Source organism: Scyliorhinus torazame, chromosome 11, assembly GCF_047496885.1.
Source record: "Scyliorhinus torazame isolate Kashiwa2021f chromosome 11, sScyTor2.1, whole genome shotgun sequence".
NCBI lineage: Eukaryota > Metazoa > Chordata > Chondrichthyes > Carcharhiniformes > Scyliorhinidae > Scyliorhinus > Scyliorhinus torazame.
Window position 1 is genome coordinate 108,895,692 of NC_092717.1, and position 12,439 is coordinate 108,908,130.

At 48.4% G+C, this 12,439-nt stretch overlaps 1 protein-coding gene across 12 annotated transcripts in view; it reads right to left on the minus strand.

The window, feature by feature from the left end:
* Window positions 1-12,439, minus strand: part of sulf1 (sulfatase 1) — an 821,278-nt gene that overhangs the window by 465,364 nt on the left and 343,475 nt on the right. For all 12 annotated transcript variants that reach the window (XM_072467605.1, XM_072467606.1, XM_072467604.1 and 9 more), the window contains exon 2: window positions 7,081-7,190. The gene's annotated coding sequence lies outside the window, so the exon portion shown is untranslated. The remainder of the gene's footprint in view (window positions 1-7,080; window positions 7,191-12,439) is intronic.

Here is a 12,439-nt window from a genome sequence, read left to right on the forward strand (position 1 = left end):
CATGGCCTCCAGCTCGCAGCCATTTCGTCAGCTGCAGTCGGAGGACACACATCTGATCCTAATAAAGCCTCAGTTCGGAATAAATTTTGTCTCCAGTCAAACTGATCGTACCTCACTTCGGACATGCCCAGAACATGTGGACATGGTTCGCTGGTCCTCCCGCACACCTTGCGCACCTATCTTCTACCCCAAAGAACCTGCTGATCCGGGCCACTGTCATGTGAGCCCGGTGAACGACCTTGAATTGTATCAGGCTGAGCCTGGCACATGTTGTGGACGCGTTGACTCTACTCAACGCAACCGCCCAGAGACCATCCTCTATCTCTCCTCCTACTTCCTCCTCCCACTTGCGCTTCAGCTCCTCAGTCTGCATCTCCTCTGACCCCAAAAGTTCCTTATAGATGTCAGTGACCTTCCCTTCTCCCACCAACACTCTGGAAACTACCCAATCCTGTATTCCCCTTGGTGGTAGGAGCGGGAAGGTTGAGACCTGCCTACGTAGGAAGTCCCGCACCTGCAGGTACCTAAATTCATTTCCCCTCGCCAACCCAAACTTCTCCTCCAGCGCCCTCAAGCTAGGAAAGCTCCCCTCTATAAACATATCCCCCATCCTCTCAATTCCTGCTCTCTGCCATCTCCGAAACACCCCCGTCCATCCTTCCCGGGGCAAACCAGTGATTATTACAGATTGGAGACGAGACCGATGCTCCCTCTGCTCCCACATGTCTCCTCCATTGCCCCCAGACTCTCAGGGCCGCCACCACCACGGGGCTGGTGGAGCACCGTGCCGGCAGGAACGGCAGAAGTGCCGTTATCAACGCCCCCAGACTGGTGCCCTTACATGAAGCCGCCTCCATACGCTCCCATGCTGACCCCCCCCCCCCCCCCCCCCCCCCCACCACCCACTTCCTGATCATGGCTATATTCGCCGCCCAATAGTAGTTACTGAAGTTTGGCAGTGCCAGCCCAGCCTCTCCCCGACTCCGCTCAAGCATCCCCTTTTTTACTCGCAGGGTCTTGCCCGACCATACAAAGCCAGTGATCACTTTGTTGACCCGTTTAAAAAAGGACCGCGGATTAAAGATGGGGAGACACTGAAACACAAACAGGAATCTCGTGAGGACCGTCATCTTCACCGTCTGCACCATCCCAATTAATGACAACGGGAGCGTGTCCCACCTTCGGAAATCGTCCTTCATTTGGTCCACTAGTTGGGCCAGATTTAGTTTATGCAACCATTCCCATTCCCGCGCCACTCGGATGCCTAGATATCTAAAGCTTCCCCCTACCACTCTAAACGGAAGTTCCCCCAGTCGCCTCTCCTGTCCCCTTGCCTGGATCGCAAACATCTCACTTTTCTCCATATTTAGTTTGTACCCCGAAAACCGGCCAAATTCCCCCAGAAACCTCATGATTTCTTCCATCCCCTCTGCTGGATCCGATACACATAGGAACAGGTCGTCTGCGTAAAGCGAGGCTCTGTGTTCCATTCCCACCTGGACAAGCCCCTTGAAGTTCTCAGTGCAATTACCAATGGCTCTATGGCTAACGCGAACAACAGGGGGAAGAGGGGGCATCCCTATCTCATCCCCCGGTGCAGCCTAAAATAGTCGGATGGTGTCCTATTCGTCCGTACGCTCGCCACAGGAGCCTGATACAACAACCTGACTCACCCAAAACCGAACCGTCCTAGTACCTCCCACAGATATTCCCATTCTACTAGATCAAAGGCCTTCTCTGCGTCCATTGCAATCACTACCTCCACCTCCCTACCTTCTGGGTGTAATCATGACCACATTTAACAACCTTCTTACATTGGCAACCAACTGCCTTCCCTAAACAACCCCCATCTGGTCCTCCCCTATCACGTCTGGAACACAGTCTTCAATCCGAGAGGACAAACCTTTGGCCAGCAGTTTGGCGTCCACATTCAATCAGCCTGTAGGACCCACACAGCTCCGGGTCCTTGTCCCGCTTCAGGATCAGTGAAATCGTGGCCTGTGACATCGTTGGGGGAAGCACCCCTCTCTCCCTTGCCTCATTGAATGTCCTCAACATCAGCGGCCCCAATATCCCATGAGAAGTTTTTATAGAACGCCACTGGGTACCCATTCGGCCCCGGGACTTTACCCGACTGCATGGCCTTCAGCCCCTCCGCTATCTCTTTGATCCCGATCGGGGCCCCCAGTCCTTCTACCAGCTCCCCGTCCACCTTCGGGAAATTCAGCCCCCCTCGGAAGTGCCTCATCCCCTCCGGCCCAGGTGGGGGTTCCGACCCGTACAGCCTCCAATAAAATTCCTTAAACGCCTTATTCACCCCTGCTGAGTCTCCCACCAGGTTCCCGTCTCCATCCTTTACTTTCCCTATCTCCCTGGCTGCCTCCCTCTTTCTAAGCTGCTGTGCAAGCATCCTGCTGGCCTTCTCTCCACACTCCTGGATCACCCCCCTCACCTTTCTCAGCTGCTCCACCACCCCCCCTGTGGTTAACAAGCCGAACTCCGCCTGTAGCCTCCGCCGTTCCCTTAAAAGCCCTGCCGCTGGGGTCTCCGCATACCTCCTGTCGACCTGTAGTATCTCCTTTACCAGTCGGTCCGTCTCTGCCCTGTCTACCTTCTCCCTGTGGGTCCATATCAAGATCAGCTCCCCTCTAACCACCGTCTTCAATGCCTCCCAGACCACCGCTGCCGAAATTTCCCCCGTGTCATTGACCTCCAGGTAATTCTGAATACATTTCCTCAACCACCCGCACACCTCCTCGTCAGCTAAAAATCCCACGTCTAACCTCCAGTGTGGGCGCTGATTACTGTCTTTGCTAACCTGTAGGTCAACCCAGTGCGGGGCATGGTCTGAGATTGTGATCGCTGAGTACCCCGTATCCAGCACCCCCGTCAATAGAGCCCAGCCCAGAATAAAGAAATCAATCCGGGAGTACACTTTATGCACGTGTGAGTATAAGGAGAACTCCTTCACTCTCGGCTGCCCAAATCTTCATGTGTCTAACTCCCCCATCTGCTCCATGAACCCTTTTAGCTCCTTAGCCATTGCTGGCACCCTGCCCATTTTTGAGCTTGATCGGTCTAAACCATGGTCAATAACGGTGTTGAAATCCCCTCCCATGACCAGCTTATGCAAATCCAGGTCCGGTATCTTCCCCAGCATCCTCTTTATAAACTCCACATCGTCCAAATTTGGCGCATACACATTTACTAGTACCACCTGCACCCCCTCCAATTTCCCACTGACCATAATGTACCGGCCTCCCACATCCAAAACTATTCTTCCCGCCTCAAACACCACTCGCTTGCTGATCAAGATCACGACGCCTCTAGTCTTCGAGTCCAGTCCCGAGTGGAAAACCTGTCCGAACCAGCCTTTCCTTAATCTAATCTGGTCAGCTACTCTAAGGTGCATCTCCTGCAGCATTACCACGTCCGCCTTCAGTCCCCTCAAATGCACAAACACGCGTGCCCTCTTGACTGGCCCAATTAGCCCTCTTACATTCCAGGTGATCAGTCTAGTATGGAGGGCTCATCCCCCCCCCCCCCCCACCCCCCTCCCCCCCGCCCCCCTCCCCCCCCCCCCTTCGCCGATCAGCCATCCCCTCTCTTGGGCCAGTCTCCAGCCCGCGCCCCACGCCTCCACCGGCCCGCCCCCAGGCAGCCTCCGCCCCCGACCTCCTCTCTGTCCCTAAGCAAAAGTCCCTCCCTCATCAGCAAAACATTTACCCCTCCCCCCCTAATAACAGCACAATGTAAATCCACCCCTTTGATAAGCCTAACATCTGCTCACCCCCCACTACGCTTCCGTAAGCTAACCCGCCCAGCTAGCTTGGTGGCCCTCGCCCCTGGCGCCAGACAATATCCCCCCCTCCACCCCCGCTCATACATACATATTCAAATGAAAAACAATCCCAACACAATTGCCCGACAGAGATAAAAAAACAGCTAAACAAAGAAAAGATCAAGCAAGAGATCCAGCATCGAGACGAACACATCTCCATCCCCCAACAGTGCAAATGTAAACTTCAACTCACTCAGCTCTGCAACTGGCCCCAAATCAATACAGAAGACATTACAAATAACGTTCGCAAAACGAAAAATGAGAAACTTTTTTGAACATAAACGTTGCAGCAAAGTTCAAAGTTCTCAGTCCGACGCCAGTCCTTTCCTTTTCGTGAAGTCCCGCGCTTCTTCAGGCGACTCAAAATAAAAATGTTGCTCCTCGTATGTGACCCGGAGACGGGCCGGATACAACTGCCTGAACTTCACCTTTTTCTTAAAAAGGGTCGACCTTATCTGCTTAAACCCCGCTCTTCTCCTGGCCACCTCCGCACTCAGGTCCTGATAGATCCGCAGGATACTGTTGTCCCATTTACAGCTCCGTGTCTGCTTAGCCCACTGTAAAATACGCTCCTTATCCAAATACCTGTGGAATCTCACCACCATTACCCTCGTGGGGTCTCCCATTCGCGGCTTCCTCGCGAGCGCTCTGTGAACCCTGTCACCTCCAAGGGTCGGGGGAAAGCCCCATCCCCCAGCAGCTTCTCGAACATGCCCGCTATGTATGCCCCAGCGTTCACTCCTTCAGACCCCTCTGGGAGACCAACGATTCTCACGTTCTGCAGGCGGGACCTGTTCTCTAGGTCCTCCACCTTCTCCAGGAGCCTTTTCTGCTGGTCTCTCAGTATCCCCACCTCCAACTCCACCGCAGTTTGATGTTCCTCCTGGTCAGCCAGCGCCTTCTCTACTTTCTGGATCACCCGATCTTGGGCATCCAATCTAAGTTCCAGCTTTTAATCAGGTCCAAGCAGTCCTGCTTCTGCTTGGCGAAGCCCTCCTGGATAATTTGCATCAGCTGCTCCATTGACCACTGGGTCGACAAGCCAGAGCTCCGGTCGCCCGCCTTGCTGTCTCCCGGTGCAGCTTCAGCCCAAGCATTCTCTATTCTTCTGTTTCTGCCTTTGCGAGCACTTCTAGTCCTCCTCTCCAGTACACAATTGCTTCTGTCATTGATTTTTCAAATAAAGTCCGGTAAAAATTCGGGGGAAAAGGTCCAAAAGTCCGACCCAAGCGGGAGCCACCAAATGTGCGACTTACTCCTTCATCGCCACCACCGGAAGTGGGTGACGAGCTTCTTGAGCATTGCTGCAGCTTCGAGGGACTCACTAATAGTTCCTTTGGCATTTCTGAGATCCATTCACTCATTACCTTGTTCTGTTTTGTCTTCTGCTGTAATTGCAAGATATGCTAAAGATACTTTAATCCTTATTCTTTCTGTCTTTAATTCTTCTGTTCTATTGACACCTATAACTGGTATCTGGGCTATTTCAAAATCTGGCAATCTTTGAGCCTTCTAATCTTTGCGTCACTGCAGAACATTTCATTTCTTTCATGAATGCTAAAGGAAATGACTGTTTTCCGAGGAATTTTATTAAGGCAGCCAACATCTGATCTAACAGTCTCCTTCTCCAATAACTAAATATTTGTTAGAACCAGTAGCATGCCCATATGAGACTCCCCAGCACAATACAATAATTTAAACACTAGTTCTGATCCAGGGATCGTCAATTTGAACTTTCCCAACCTTTTATATCATCTATTAAATTCCATGATGTATCCTTACAGGGGATTGACCATCTGTTTTCCAAAATCTATCAAATTGTAACCATGCCTCAGGTGTATTTCTCAGATCATTTTTCTTGTAGATTTCATTCAGGAACTATATTAGAAAATCCAAGTCATCATCATTATCCAACTGATGGAGATCAATCTCACAAAATGCTTCACTTCTGACTTTACTTCTTGACAATACCAAGGTTGTATCTTGGTTCCTCTATGATAGGAGCGTAACACATAACCACATTTTCAGCCTCATTCTTCCACTGGTCATATGATTCAGACTCCGAGAACATTGGAGGGTGATCTTACCCAGACACGTAACACTTGCTTTCTCCCAACTCCACAATGGCAACTATGGCTTTACTAATGTCTGAAAAGAATTTGTGGTTTCCAGCCTTCACCATTAGGCAACTATTCTTTGCTTCCATGTTCTAATCTAGATAACCAGGTGGCAAAGTTTTTATTTACAGAGACACATATTCCAGGCTTCCATCTCCAACCCAACAACCACAGTTTTAGGGATGAAGGCCCCAGAATACATTTGAAGGGACCTTTTATGATGACTGTGGTGATCGAGAGTATTCTAAGAACTTATGGACTGAGCTTTGTGGACAAATTGGAAAAAGCAGAAGCATAAATTGCTGCCCCTCCTAAGAACCTTGAAGCTATCTTCAATGAGATGAAACATATGTGGAACAACAAACAATTTATATTCCGTGCTGTCATTGAATAGGAAGATTCTCACAAGCATACAACTTAAAAATCCTGTAAACCCTGTTCACTGCAGTGACAGGCATGTGCCTCCAAATGTAAAGACAAATACATTCATCCAAAGCAGCACCGATAAGCTTGATAATCCTGTTAAATTGTCACGTTCTCAAATGCCTGCCGATCACTTTAGCTGAGTACTTTCCTTTATGAGCATCCTAATGCTTGAACAAAGACATTAAGCTATCTGTGGAAAACCGTTCCATTACACTTCAGCTTAAAAGCATTCAGAAAAAAAATAAGGAAGCATATCTATATTTAGCAGGAAGAATTTCTTAGAATCTACACTCATATCAGTGCAGACGTTATGATGATGCTGATGCTTTTAACTTACACTATGCTGCTGCACTGTAGGCTGAACAAGAAGTATCGGGTTCACCACTATTCAAGCTTTATTTCCACTTTGTGCATTTCTAGGGTCCAGGTTGATCATTCTGAAACTGTCAACTATATGGAAAATCAACTCTTGCAAAAAGTTAACAATTATTTTCAAAGTCATTCTAAAACAAAAGTATTCACAAATGACAGTGTTATCCAGCATCTTTGTATAACTATAGATACCATTGCCTGCATTTCATGTCTAACTGCTATATTTGAACCTGACAGCATCTTTTGAATGTCCTTTCTATGGCTTCTACACTGCTATATCTGACTCCTGAAATAAAAGCGATAAAAATAATTATAGTCTCAAACCTTGTCCCCAGTATTCCCACAGCTCTTTTTAAGACTTTGACATGTCGGGAGGTGATTCATGATGAAATACGTAGTCTTCCATTAGACACAGCTATCTCCAATAAGAGAGTCTGTAATGGCAAATAAACAACCCATTAAGAAACACTCAGGATTTTCATTCAATGTATTATAAAGAAATGCTGCTTGTAGATGTTCCTCATCTGTCAAATGTTATTTCTCCAGGTAAAAAAACCCCAGCAAAAACAGTAATAGCAGGAAACAAGCTGCAAATATTCTGGAACTATGAAATCATAGAAATTAGTAGTTGTTCAGGTTGTCTTTGTTTTAATACAAAATGGTAAAACTGCAATTTGGATGCGGCCTCCTTTAAAGAAAATGGGTTATGATCAATTAGAATAATGTGCCCAACGAGCTTTGTGGCTCAGACTGTGGTATCAGGAAGTGCCAGATAAACATATTTTTAATAATGTTGTTGTTTATGTTCTGTTTTCCTGATGATCTGCTGTGCATGGTAGTAGATTCTATCCATACAAGACACCCATTTCTATGGCAGTCTTAATTGGCAGTATATGGTGATATGAAGAATGGTGGCGGGCTCTGCATTGCTTTTACCTACACGGTCAGAGACAAAGCGTGAACAGTAGGAAATATAAACAGATGCTGGAGACAGTGCCTGCAATCTGCATGTCATCATTGCTCAAACACAAGATACACTGCTGCCTCCACATACCATCTTTTTGACTGGAAAATGTTGTAAAAACATCTTCTCAACAGTTGCATTGCTCAAGTTTGTGCATTGGTTCCCACTCCACCCTCTAAAGTCTTATTTGCAATGTAAGCAAGAAGAATTCAGACTATTGGGAATCAGGGGTGGGATTCTCCGACCCCCCACCGGGTCAGAGTATCCGGGGGGGGGCACGAATCCATCCCTGACACCGGCTGCCGTATTCTCCGGCGCCAGTTTTCGGGCGGGGGCGGGGTTCACGCCGTGCCGGTCAGGGGTCGTCGGCAGTGGCCCCCCCCCGCCAATTCTCCGGGCCCCGCTGGGCCGAGCGGCCGTCGGTTTCAGGCCAGTCCCGCCGGCGTGGATTAGACATGGTCCCACATGGCAGGACCTGGTAGGTAAGTCAGCTAGGGCGGTCCTCGGGGGGATCCGACCCCGGGGGGGGGCCCCACGGTGGCCTGGCCCGCGATCAGGGCCCATCGATCTGCGGGCGGGCCTGTGCCGTGGGGGCACTTCTTTCTTCCGTGCCGGCCCCTGTAGGGCTCCGCCATGGCCAGCGCAGAGAAGACACCCCCCTGCACATGCGCCAGAAAACGGCGGCGGTTCCACGCACGCGCGGAATCATACCGGCCCTTTGGCGCATGCGCGAACTCGCGCACTCCCTTCGCGTGGCTGCCGCAGCGCCAACCCCTCCGGCGTCCACCTAGCCCCCGGAAGTGCGAAGAATTCCATTACTTCTGGACATCCCGACACCGGAGTGGTTCGCGACGTTTTTGACGCTGGCATCGGGCCATCGTGCCGATTGCAGAGAATCTCGCTGCAGAAGTACTTTTGTTGTAAATCATTATTGCAGGGGGCAGCACTGTGGCACAGTGGGTACCACTGCTGCCTCATGGCGCCAAAGACCCGGGTTCGATTCCGGCCCCATGTTACTGTCTATGTGGAGTTTGCACATTTTCCCAGTGTCTGCCTGGGTCTCACCCCTGCAACCCAACGAGGTGTCAGGCCTACCATTTGTATACACAAAGAGTTTATCGCCGGACATTGGCCTCGATTGACCTATGACCCACTTTCTGGTGTTTTCCACTATGGTGGAAGGTGCATTTCCAGTAGAATCATGTAAATGCGCGCATTAGGACTGGGTCCTCGTCCCAATGATAGAGCACAATAACAACTCCAGAAAAAAGCAATCTGTTCACTTGAAGTAAAATAGAACATTGAAGATATTTTCATGGTGATAAAACCCAGTCTGCAATAATATGTGACATTTGACAATCCTAGTCACACATGATTATTTCTAGACTTTGGCACAGACAATAATCAGAAAGCACCACCTACAATGAAAAATTCCAGGTGCTTAGTCACCAGTGTGAATGGCAGTCATAGACACCTTGAGCCTGGGGCACTGGTGAGTTATGAGACTTTAGCTGCTATAGTTCACAGCAATGGGTGAGACATCCTGCTTTTCTGATTATGTCCGGACATGTTGCTGCAAACCTCAATGATTGAAATTGCACAAGAATGTACAATTTGGAAATGTTATTGGGTTTTCTTCTTCACTGCTGCTCCAGGAAAATATTTGTAGCAAGAACAAAGAGTAAAAATTATATTGTACAATATTAATAGAATGGAATGGGGTCAATGTAATGACCCCAACCTCCTACTACCTGCATATTTCCGTTACGAAGATGATAACTTTTGCGATATTGAATTTGCAGCTGCATGTAAGAATTTCCTTACACACCTTAATGGCACCACCCTGCGCTCAAATTCGCCTTTGAAATGGAACAGTCATTGGTGCGTTTGTTGAGAAATCTGCCAAGGGATTCTCTAACACAGTCTTATCGCAAACCACCTTTACTGGACAATATACCTGTTGCGATTCCTACAGTCACACACACTATATGACTGGCCTTATCAGCAATGTTGTAAATAGGGCCCAAGTCATTTGCTCACTGTGTGAGCTTGATGCTGAAATAGGCTGCATCAATGCTATCCTGCATGATAATGGCTACACTGATAAGATCATTGCTGGCTGTATATCACACAAACTCATCATTAGGCCTAAGGCTAATCTCCATCAGATTTCCCAGGGAGTGTAAGGTGTTTCAAAGATTTGAGCAACAGTTTGAGCTAGCCATTTTGCTTTGCTACTATGTAGTATCATAGAATTCCGAGAGTACAGAAGTGCTGTCTGCACCAACCCTCTGAAATAGCGATCCACCAAGCACACTCTCAGCCCTGACCCAATAATCCTTTAACCTAACCTACACACACACCTGGACACTAAGGGGTAATTTAGCATGGCCAATCCACCTAATCTGCACATCATTGGACTGTGGGAGGTATCTGGAGCACCCGGAGGGAACCCACGCACATGGAGAGAAAGTGCAAACTTCACAGTCACCCAAGGCTGGAATTGAACCCTAGTCCCTGTCGCTAACCACTGTGCCACCATGTTGCCCCCGGTGTGTAGTAACAGAAGTGATATTTTCCACTAACAGGAAGCTGCTGTCAAACCTAAAAGATGTTCTGCCTACCACACAAATGGGTAATGTGGTTTTTGAATTTCAGTGCTGGTGTGGTGCCAGGTATATAGGCCATACCTCAATGATTGGTGGCTCGTATCAAACATCACGGCCCTTCAGCTATTCTCAACAGGCAAAGTACTGACCATACTTAACCAGAGTATGCGTGCAGTGCGCAGAAAATAGTGTCCAATATGAGGTGTGATTCCACGACTGGACAACACTTTCTAATCAATTCCAATTGTGCCACAAATTACACTAACAACCAATTTAAGGTTCAGGCGGGTTTGCAATATGACTCACTTACACCTGCTAGAAGCTGCAAATATTCACGCACAGGGCCGTGTCCTTTGCAAACAGAAGGTACGTGTCTGCACACTGCACCTTTTTCAACTAAACAAAAGCTTGGGGCAGCCATTCTGTGGTTCATTCCGCATGGCAATATTTCGACCAGAGCCAACTTGCCTGGTTTGATTTTGAGAAAAGGTTTGCAGTTAACTGTTTCTTAGTGCATTCCCCATGGCAATGCCTCTACCAATCAAAGTCCATTGCCAACCAATGAGTACCTTCTTATCATGCAATTTAAAGTGTTGTTCCCTTTGAGATTTTGGTATGTTTCCAATCTATCCTGTTAAGTGCAAGGCACAAAGCTTCAATAGCATGACCCTTTTCAGCAATACTCAAGTTCTGAACTGCCAAATGACTATTGAAAATATTGATAACAAATTAATTAACATATTTGCATTAGAATCCTGCGATAGCTATTATTAATGTAATGATTCCAGGAGGCAGGGAGTGACAGGCCAAACTGATTTATTTTAAAATGAAAATAAAGCTACTTTGCAGCACACAAAACAAACATCCCAGCTCAGGACCCTCAGAATTCCTGGTCCAAGTCTGGGAGTTACTCTTAAAGGTCCCGCTAATGAGCACCAGCTGGGCCAGCCCGTGCCACTCACCATGGAAACTCATATCTACGAAACCCAAGGGGAGATCAATCAACAATTCCCTTTGGTCCCCGTGAGGGGTTATCGCATCCCTCCCCTCAAGTCCAAATCATCCCCCTCACTCCCACGGCAATGTGGCCTCTTTCATCACTTTACAAAAGGCCTTGAGTTGGCAGCAGGTGGAGCCAGATCGGGGAGGGTGAAGCAGACTAGGGACCGTCGCTTCCTTGTTGAGCTCAAAAGAGCCACAAATGGAGGCTCGTCTTTAGTGCTGACCTCTGGCGAAGGATCAATCTCCTCAGTCTCCATTTCAGACTCTGAATCTTCATCGCTGGGAGGATTACTCTCGGGTCCCCTTGCCAGAGGTAGTCAACAGACATCATCTCTGTTGAAGTCGTCTCCGCTGGAGTGGGTTCCCAGCTTCTCAGGTCGTCTTGGTGCGTTTTCATGGCCTTCTAATGGACTTTTACTGTGTAAGAAACTGGAAGTCTTTTCCAGCATGACCCTGGGTCCATTGGGAGCCATCTGCAAAGTTCCGCACAGAGATGGCATCTCATTTTCTTTTTTTTATAAATTTAGAGTATCCAATTATTTTTTTTCCAATTAAGGGGCAATTTAGTGTGGCCAATCCACCTAACCTGCACATCTTTGGGTTGTGGGGGTGAAACCAATGCAGACACGGGGAGAATGTGCAAACTCCATACAGACAGTGACCCTGGTCCGGGATTGAACCCGGCTCCTCAGTGCCGTAGGCAGCGGTGCTAACCACTGGGCCACCATGCTGCCCTTGCATCTCATTTTCTGTAGGTCCTTTCAGGTCTTCTGGTGTTGGAGGTTTTGGAACTCCTGCTTTGACTCCACCTTCACACCCAAGTTGGGAAAAAGCAGGCTGAGCCCGGTAGGCAGTCGTCTCCCATTAACAATTCCGCTGGTGCGTCTCCCGTCATCTGGTGCATCTCCCGTCATCGTGTGCAGCATGGTTCCACAGTCAAAAAAGAAACGGGCCTATTTCGTACCCAGGGAACCACCAGTCTCTGGTATGCCGCGGAGTACAGAAACTTTGCCGAAGTTTTTCTATTGTTGCATGATGTTGTGGTTTTTCTCTATTCCACAAAATAATCAGGAGTCTCAGACACAGAGTGATTGTTTATTGACCAATG